Below are 8609 nucleotides of genomic sequence, written 5' to 3' on the forward strand. Positions count from 1 at the left end.
CTTGTAAACACGATCATGCCCCAGTTTTGGAAGAATTTTCTCTGAAGCTATATAAACCCTTACATAGGATTCATTGGAGACTCTACTTACAAAGCCTAATCATTATTGTCATAATTCTCTTTTTAAGTAAATAAATTATAGTGATGTCATATGGAATTAACATTTACTTAATTAAACAAAGATTTAAAAGCACCTACAGTACTTAGCACACTGTGAGGTAAATTTTTAAGTAATTTTAAAGTAAATAGAATCACCTTGGATGCCTTTTAAAAGTCTGATTCCGGGCTGGGTGCGGTGGCTCACAGCTGTAAACCCAGCACGTTGGGAGGCCGAGGTGGGTGGATCACAAGGTCAGGGATTCGAGACCAGCCTGACCAATATGGTGAAACCCCATCTCTACTAAAAATACAAAAATTAGCTGGGCGTAGTGGCGGGCGCCTGTAATCCCAGCTACTCAGGAGGCTGAGGCAGGAGAATTGCTTGAACCCGGGAGGCAGAGGTTGCAGTGAGCCGAGATGGCACCACTGCATTCCAGCCTGGGCAACAAAGCGAGACTCCATCTTAAAAAAAAAAAAAAAAAGTCTGATTGCAAGGCCCATCCAAAGAGATTCTGATTTAGTAGGTGTGCATTTGTTTGTTTGTTTGAGACAGAGTCTTGCTCTGTCATCCAGGCTGGAGTGCAGTGGCGCAATCGCGGCTCACTGCAACCTCTGCCTCCCAGGTTCAAGCCATCCTCCCACCTCTGCCTCCCAAGTAGCTGGGACTACGGACACACACCACCATGCCCGGCTAATTTTTTGTATTTTTAGTAGAGACGGGGTTTCACCATGTTGGCCAGACTGGTCTCAAACTCCCGAGCTCAAGTGATCTGCCTGCCTTGGCCTCCCAAAGTGCTGGGATTACAGGCATGAGCCACCATGCCCGGCCAGTACATGTGCATTTTTGACAAGCAATTCAGAAAATTCTGATACTGGTGGTACAGGGAAAAAAGCTTCTCATTTTTTCAAGCAATTCAGAATATTCTGATACTGGTGTTATAGTGAAAATACGCCTGAAGAGGGAATGGAGTACACAAAACAAGTATATACCATAGCTTCTGCCCTCAAGCAACTTAATTTGAATTAATAGAAAAGACATTTCTGTGAACGACATAAAACAGCATTGAGGCTTCAAATTGTGTTTGGGGTTTTAATCCACTAGAGTTAATATTTTTCTTCTTTAATTTGAATTGTTAGGAGAAAAACTAGGCCCAAGAGTCTGAGGTTTTTCTAACTCAGGGAAGCTTAAGCAATTTACTTAGTGCTGGATCTGATTAACACAGTCCTTTTACAACTTACACGAGCAATATATTCTAAGATTAAGTGAAGAATGTAATGTCAAAGTTGAATTTTACTTTCCAGGAAGATTAAAGGAAAACCCTGTGTTTCACATTGAATGACTAGCCCAGGGAAAGACTTGGACTAAATATCCCAGGAAGCTTTTCAGTAAAATAGGAAGTAAAGAAATTTTAATATCTTTTCCCCACCCGTCCAGTCTCTTCTTTCCTTATGTTCCTGGGATCATGAAAATACAAATATTTTCCAAACTCTTTTTAAAAATTCAAAGAAATATATTTTAAGTTAAACACGGCATATTGAACACACATGTCTGTACTCTCCCTCTCTTTAGGGATGTCACTAACATGACAAAAAATATGTATATATAAAAACTCACAGGGACAAAGAGAACAGATGAGACAACACTAAATAAAATATTTCAGCAAAATTTTTTCTTTATTTTTTTTGAGACAGAATCTCATTCTGTAGCCTAGGTTGGAGTGCAGTGCTGCGATCTCTGCTCACTGCAACATCCGCCTCCCATGTTCAAGTGATTCTCTTGCCTCAGAACTCCCAAGTTGCTGGGATTGCAGGCATGTGCCACCACACCTGACTAAATTTTGTGTTTTTAGTAGAGACAGGGTTTCTCCATGTTGGCCAGGCTGGTCTTCAACTCCTGACCTCAAGTGATCCACCCACCTCAGCTTCCCAAAGTGCTGGGATTACAGGCATGAGCCACTGGCACCCGGACCAACAAAATTTTAGAATATGAAAAAATTATGGGCAATTATTAACAGACTTAGAACACAGAAGGCTCAAATGTGAACCTTCTATGGTAAGACACCAACATCAGACCAGTGATTTCTGCCCTAGTCCCTCAGACTCAAGCATTTGGATTCACCTGGTACCCTTGAAGATAGGGATGAAGAATGGCATTGAAACAGGAAGACTGGTTAAATGTTTATGTAAGGACACTTAAAGTCCTTCTATACAAGCTAAGAAGCCAAGCTACTACTCTTTCAGGAACTCCACAGAAGATAGAAGGTTTTCTTTATAAAGATAATTCCATCTCTGAGAATGAGAATGAGTTACTGTATGCAAACAGAAGACTAAGTGAAAGTCTTCATTAAAAATGGTGAAAATCCCAAAGTAGAAGCCTCTGATATTAAAAATAGAAACCTAAACCAACAACCAGATAGATGAAAGAAAGAAATTTAGAAGAAATGAAGAAAATGCAGGAAGCAGAAGAAAACTTCAGAGCAATTATAATTAACACCTACAAAAGATAAGATATTCCAATGTGAAACAAGAATCACATGCTAGAAAAAGAATATTCAGAGAACTTTTTGAAGTAAAATTTGGATATAACTAAAAATTTACTCGAAATGTTAAAAATAAACTTGAGGACATTCCTAATCTTCATCCTTCTCCTCCCCAAAAAAGTGTGGATGATAGGAAAGAAAAAAATGAGAAAGTTAGAGGATCGATTCAGAGATCCACATCTCCCTAACTGCTGTTGTAGAAAGAAGGAATGAAAATGTAAAGTAGAATACATTATCAAATAAACAATTTTTTAATTCCCCATAAAGAGCATGTCTTCATTATGATACATTTGACCCACAGAGTGCCCAAACAATATATGAATAGCTCCATACTGTGTCAAAGTAAATTACACCATAATTCAAAGAAGAAAAACAAAAGCCAAATAATGTGGCACAAACGCAATAGAAGTTTATATCTCAAACCATCAACATATACATGTAGATGGACTTTACAGACTCGTGCGGTCTCAAAAGATCTGCCTTCCAAATACTTTCTCAGAAGGTTCTTGGAAGATGTGCTCTACAAAAGCAAAAGAGAAATCCAAGAAAAGGAAGAAAAAAAATCCAAAACAGAGGATCCAAAAACAAGTGTAAAATGAACTGATGATGATAAAGACATACTCCAGAACGACAGCTGTGCAGCAAACCTAGAAAGCAAGTTCTGACTGGGGAAAAAAGATGAAAGTTTTCAGAAAGGATAAGCCTGCATGCACATGTGCACACACATACACACACACTCACACATTGAACTCATAGATTTCTTGGACATATGACTACATTGAGAGAAGTTTTAATGTTCTGTCAGTGAGTATGGGGTTTAATTAGTGTTAGGTACATAAAAATTAAGTAATTAAAGGGTAAAGAAATATATCCTGATATACTACGTGACTCATCTGCAAATCATATTAAGGCAATTATAATGACATAAACACTGAATATTCATTTAACCAAAAATTAGAATTATAGAGGGGACAGCAAATGGCAAAGGTATTGGGAGTGGGGTATGGAAATATAAGAGCACTAAATCCTCATTTTTCATGAAAAAAGTCAATTGATAATGCTTAAATGAAAAACGTAAAGATAAGAGTTTAAATTTGTTTCGAAATATGGAGAGTCTTAATCTGGGTTCCCCAAAAAGCAGAGCCTGTGGCAAAGGCTGATGCACCACTCATTTATTAGGAGAAATAATGGAAAGGGGGAATGAGACAAGCAAAGGGTGAGTCCCAATCAAAGGTGGTTACCAAATTATAAGTCAGCTACTCTTGATAGCAAGCACAACTGATGACTCATTGTCACAATTGTGAGAGGCTGTGTAAATGAAATCACTTGAGACTGTCCATTATGCTAGAGATGAAGGCAGAAGACTTAACCATCAGCTTCTATATCTTACTGGTCAAAGGTTCACTTCAAATGTGTGAGTTAAACACAGGCTGGGGGTACGGTGGTTCATGCCTGTAATCCCAGCAATTTGGGAAGCTGAGGTGGGTGGATCACGAGGTCAGGAGTTCAAGACCAGCATGGCCAACATGGTGAAACCCTGTCTCTACTAAAAATACAAAAATTGGCCAGGCGTGGTGGCACATGCCTGTAATCCCAGCTACTCAGGAGGCTGAGGCAGGAGAATCACTTGAACTGGAGAGGTTGAGGTTACAGTAAGCTCAGCTATGCTATTGCACTCCAGCCTGTGTGACAGAGTGAGATTCCATCTCAAAAAATAAATAAAATAAAATAAAGGTAAACAAATGCAGTCATCAAGTGAGCAAGGTCATGTTTCAGTGTCAATAGGGACGCCCTGGATATGAGGCAAGAGGCATAGGAGGCAGGCTGGAAGTGAGAGGTTGTTCGGTCATGGCTCAGTGAGGTTAGTTAGAGCCTATGCAGGGCTGGTCACTGGGAGGTGACAGAACAAGTAACCACACTCTTTAGAGACAAGTGAGGTTGTCTCTTTCTGGAAGAGCACATAAGGGGTGCTAGATTCAGGGGGTAAGTATTAGAAAAAGCTAATAGAATTAAACAGAATAGCCCATGAAGAAACAAAATAAGAGGTAGTGAAGATTAGGCTGGGACTCTTAAAATGTAATTTTATTTTTAAACTCATGTGTATGCATTATTATATTAAAAACACAAACTTAAAAATGCCTAAAAGTATTTTACATAGTAGGATTCTTTATTCCAGACACTTGGTAACAGCATTGTAACTGATAATTGCTTTTAATTTTCACAAAGCCGAAATCAAAGTGGTGGTGGTGGTTGTTATTTCTAACTTTAGGCCATTTCTATTTCCATGCTACTAACATACTGAATGTAATCAATTACCAAAATTCATAAAGTCAGCCAACAATTCTCAAATTTTTCAGTCTAAGAAATCCTTTATACTCTTAAATTTCCATAGGTTTTATTTATTGGTATTTGCCATGTTAGAAAATAAAATTGAGACTTTAAAAAATATTTTGTTTATTGATTCACTTTAAAATAATGTAAACCCATTGTATGATGTCGTAAGTAACATCTGTTTTTAAAAAATAACCACATTCTCCAAAGCAAAACACTTGAGTGAGAAGAGCAGCATTGACAAGCACTTTTGCAATTCTCTTTACCTTCCAGCTTAATCAAAGACAGTTTATTCGTTATATTTGCTTCTATATTCAGTTTGTTGTAATACGTTGTTTGGTTAAAATCTATGAAAAAAAGAAACATGGCTTCACACAGATATGTTGTTAGAAAAGGAAAGGGTATTTTAATAGCCTTTTCGGGTAATTGTGTTTATTCTTCTTTGGTACCATGCCATAACGTGACATTGAAAACCACATCCATGAACTTTTTGTATTCTATGACATTAAAAATCATTAGTCCACTTGGCACCTTAAACAGACCTTTTTGTTAACCATGCTTTGATCATGTGAAAGGTATTTGTCACTGAACTATTTAGACCTTCCAAATGTTGATCCATTTCATCAAATTGTCAAAAAATCACACTCATTAATACCACCACCTGTCTCATTGGAAAAGTCTTTTGGTATTGGGAAACTGACTACCTTATGGTGATAAATACAAGTTTTCCAAATTTCTAATTTTTGTGTGGAAGCTCAAATATTTTTATTGACAACAACAACAAAAAAAATCAGAAGCTTTTTTAAAATGACCAGCTCACTTCATTTATTTTTAAGAAAATGTCTGCCAAATAAATTAGGATAACTCTAGTTTACCTGTCAGTCGTCTCTTCAAGTGAAAATGACATGCCATGAAAAAAGCAGCTAGTTTAGCTTGCAATTCAAACATACATAAGTGCTTTTCTTCAAAACAGTCATCACACATCACTATGCAACCAAAGGGCTTTCTTCCAACCTCCCATTTTGTCATACAGAAAGTTAAAATGACATACACACAAAGGTTGAGATCTAATAAAACCAATAATCTTTACTGCTTCATAAAGATACTTTTCAGTGTCACTGCCATGTTTTTTAACTGTAAATGTATGGTGAAGAAATACAATGACTTCTAGTTTAGCTTGGTACCACTGCCTTGATTCATACTAAGGTGCCAGTAGTTTTACCCACCCTTGTTTTTGCACCCTGACTGCAAATGTCAGCTCAGTGAAAAAGATAAATAATGTTGTTAGTATTATTATGAAAATAGCTTTACCCTCTGAAACACTCAGAAAGGATCTCAGAGACCCACAGGATATACGGATTGAACTTTGAGAACTACAAATATGTGTACTAAGTACCATAAATCATTACAAGCAAGAATCTTCACTTTTTTGCCAGACTGAAGTAAAAATTGAGCTAAGCATTCAAAGCTGTCATAAATATGTATGATGCCTTAGATTGTACACAGGTAGTAGGATGAGATACTAATGATACTTGATCACAGCTCAGAGAACCTGAGTTCCAGTGCTATCATTCACAAGTCATAGGACCATTGATTAGTCAAGTGTGCTCCTCCGAGTGTCATTCTCCCCATTTCTATCTTGAAGATGATACAGCCTACTTCTTAGGGTTATTGGATAGACTAGAGCTACTTAAAATGTAGTCCCTGAACCATCAGCATCATAGAAAAATAGAAAGTATGGGAAAGTACCTGGGAATTGGTTAGAAATGGAAAATCTAGGGTCTCAACCCACATGTGTTGACTCAGAATCTCTGGGTGTGGGGCACAGGAATCTCTCTCAGTCTTTCCTAATAATTCTTGCTCATATCCAACTTTGAGAAGTGTTGATATAGACCATGCACGATAAAGGATTGGAAGATATGAACACTATACAAATTTATGTTATTAGGATAATAAGAAAAAAAGGCTTTCCAGGCAACATAACTACATAAAGATTGCTACTTTAGTCATATTTGTTTGTATCATCTATAGTCAGATAGTACTAATCTAACTGTTGGTATGAAAGATACATGTGTTTCATCGAAACGAATTTAAAAATGCAAAGCCAAGAAAAAGTCTAGAGTTAGGGGAGATAGCAAAAGGTATGCATGGAAAAACCGTGGGAAATAATGATAATGCTGAATGTGGTTAAAGTATAAAATGAGATGTTTATACTTTGTACAATAGGCAATAAGGAACCATTACAGATTCTTCCATTTTAAAGTGACATAATGAAAGACTGTTTTAGGAAATCAGTTTGTTAACCATGGTGCAGAATGAATTGAAAGGGGAAAAGACAGGAAGGCAAGAAGTATTTCATGAAACCATACATTTTTCCTCCCCATAGAATAAAAAAAATTCTCTGATGAATTTGGACAAGATTCACACAGTCATAGGCATTTGTCCAATAGGAGTGAAACCAAGGTAAAGAAAACTATGAGTATATGATGTGTTCATCACTTACCCCACACATAACTTTATTTCCAGCACTTTCACTTTCCCTTTCTTTCAGTTCCAAGTCTTCTGCTAATTCACTGCTCTCAAACTCTTGTCTCTCACTTGCCTGTCTTCCAACCTGCTCTCCTTTATTCAGCAGCCCGAGGTCTTCTCCTATTAATGAAGAACAGCTTTTCTCTATTTCCTTTCCTTTAAGCCCCTATACCTACTAAAATTTCTAAATGACAAGAAACAGTTTTGCAAGAATTTCTGTGCTAAAGGAGAGGTGAAATGTAAAAGCTACATGTCCCAGTTAGAGTCCGCTTCTCTTCCCAGACATATAAGGAGTTATCAACAGCTTTTTCAAGATAATGCTTCTATTTCAGCATCAGAAAAAGAAAAGATTGGAAGTTAAGAAGGGAAAATAAAATGAAAACAAGACAGAAGCAATGTCTCTGCAATTCAGCCTTGGAAAAGATGAACAAGTCAAAAACAAGGAACTTGGAGCTGAAGTTGAATTTATCTGTTTGTGTGTACAGGGGACAGAACCAGGTCAGAATGTCCTCGTGGAATTTTATCTGTCCTGGAATAGAATTACCCTGAGTAAAACTAAAAGCATAATGCAAAGTTTGGATAGCAATGGTTGAAGAAGCCCCTCAGGTTTGACCCTTAATTAAAGGAAGCTAATTACATAAATAAAATATTATCTGAAGTGATCCCTGTCAAAAGCATTCAATTAATGTGTATTTCTGGCTGCAACTACATCAGAAAGTGGAAGTTAAGAAGATTTAGGGCCAGGTGTCGTGGCTCATGCCTATAATCCCAACATTTTAGGAGGCCAAGTGGGGGTGGATTGCCTGAGTTTAGAAGTTCAAGACCAGCCTGGGCAACATGGCAAAACCCATCTTTACAACAAATACAAAAATCAGCCAGGCATGGTGGAGCATCCCTGTAGTCCCAGATACTTGAGAGGCTGAGGTGAGAGAGTCACTTGAGCCCTAGAGGTCGAACCTGCAGTGAGTCATGATCATGCTACTGCACTCCAGACTGGCAACAGAGCAAGAACTTGTCAAAAAAAAAAAAAGGAGAGAGAGAGAAGGAAGGAAGGAAGGAAGGAAGGAAGGAAGGAAGGAAGGAAGGAAGGGAGGGAGGGAGGGAGGGAGGG

At 37.7% G+C, this 8609-nt stretch overlaps 1 long non-coding RNA gene across 2 annotated transcripts in view; it reads right to left on the reverse strand.

The window, feature by feature from the left end:
- Positions 1–8325, reverse strand: part of LOC110741621 — a 31169-nt gene extending 22844 nt beyond the window's left edge. For both annotated transcript variants that reach the window (XR_002518135.2, XR_002518134.2), the window contains exon 1: positions 7473–8325. This is a non-coding gene — a long non-coding RNA (uncharacterized LOC110741621). The remainder of the gene's footprint in view (positions 1–7472) is intronic.
- Positions 8326–8609: the final 284 nt, after the last annotated feature.

This window comes from Papio anubis, chromosome 1 (genome assembly GCF_008728515.1).
Source record: "Papio anubis isolate 15944 chromosome 1, Panubis1.0, whole genome shotgun sequence".
NCBI classification, from domain to species: Eukaryota; Metazoa; Chordata; class Mammalia; order Primates; family Cercopithecidae; genus Papio; species Papio anubis.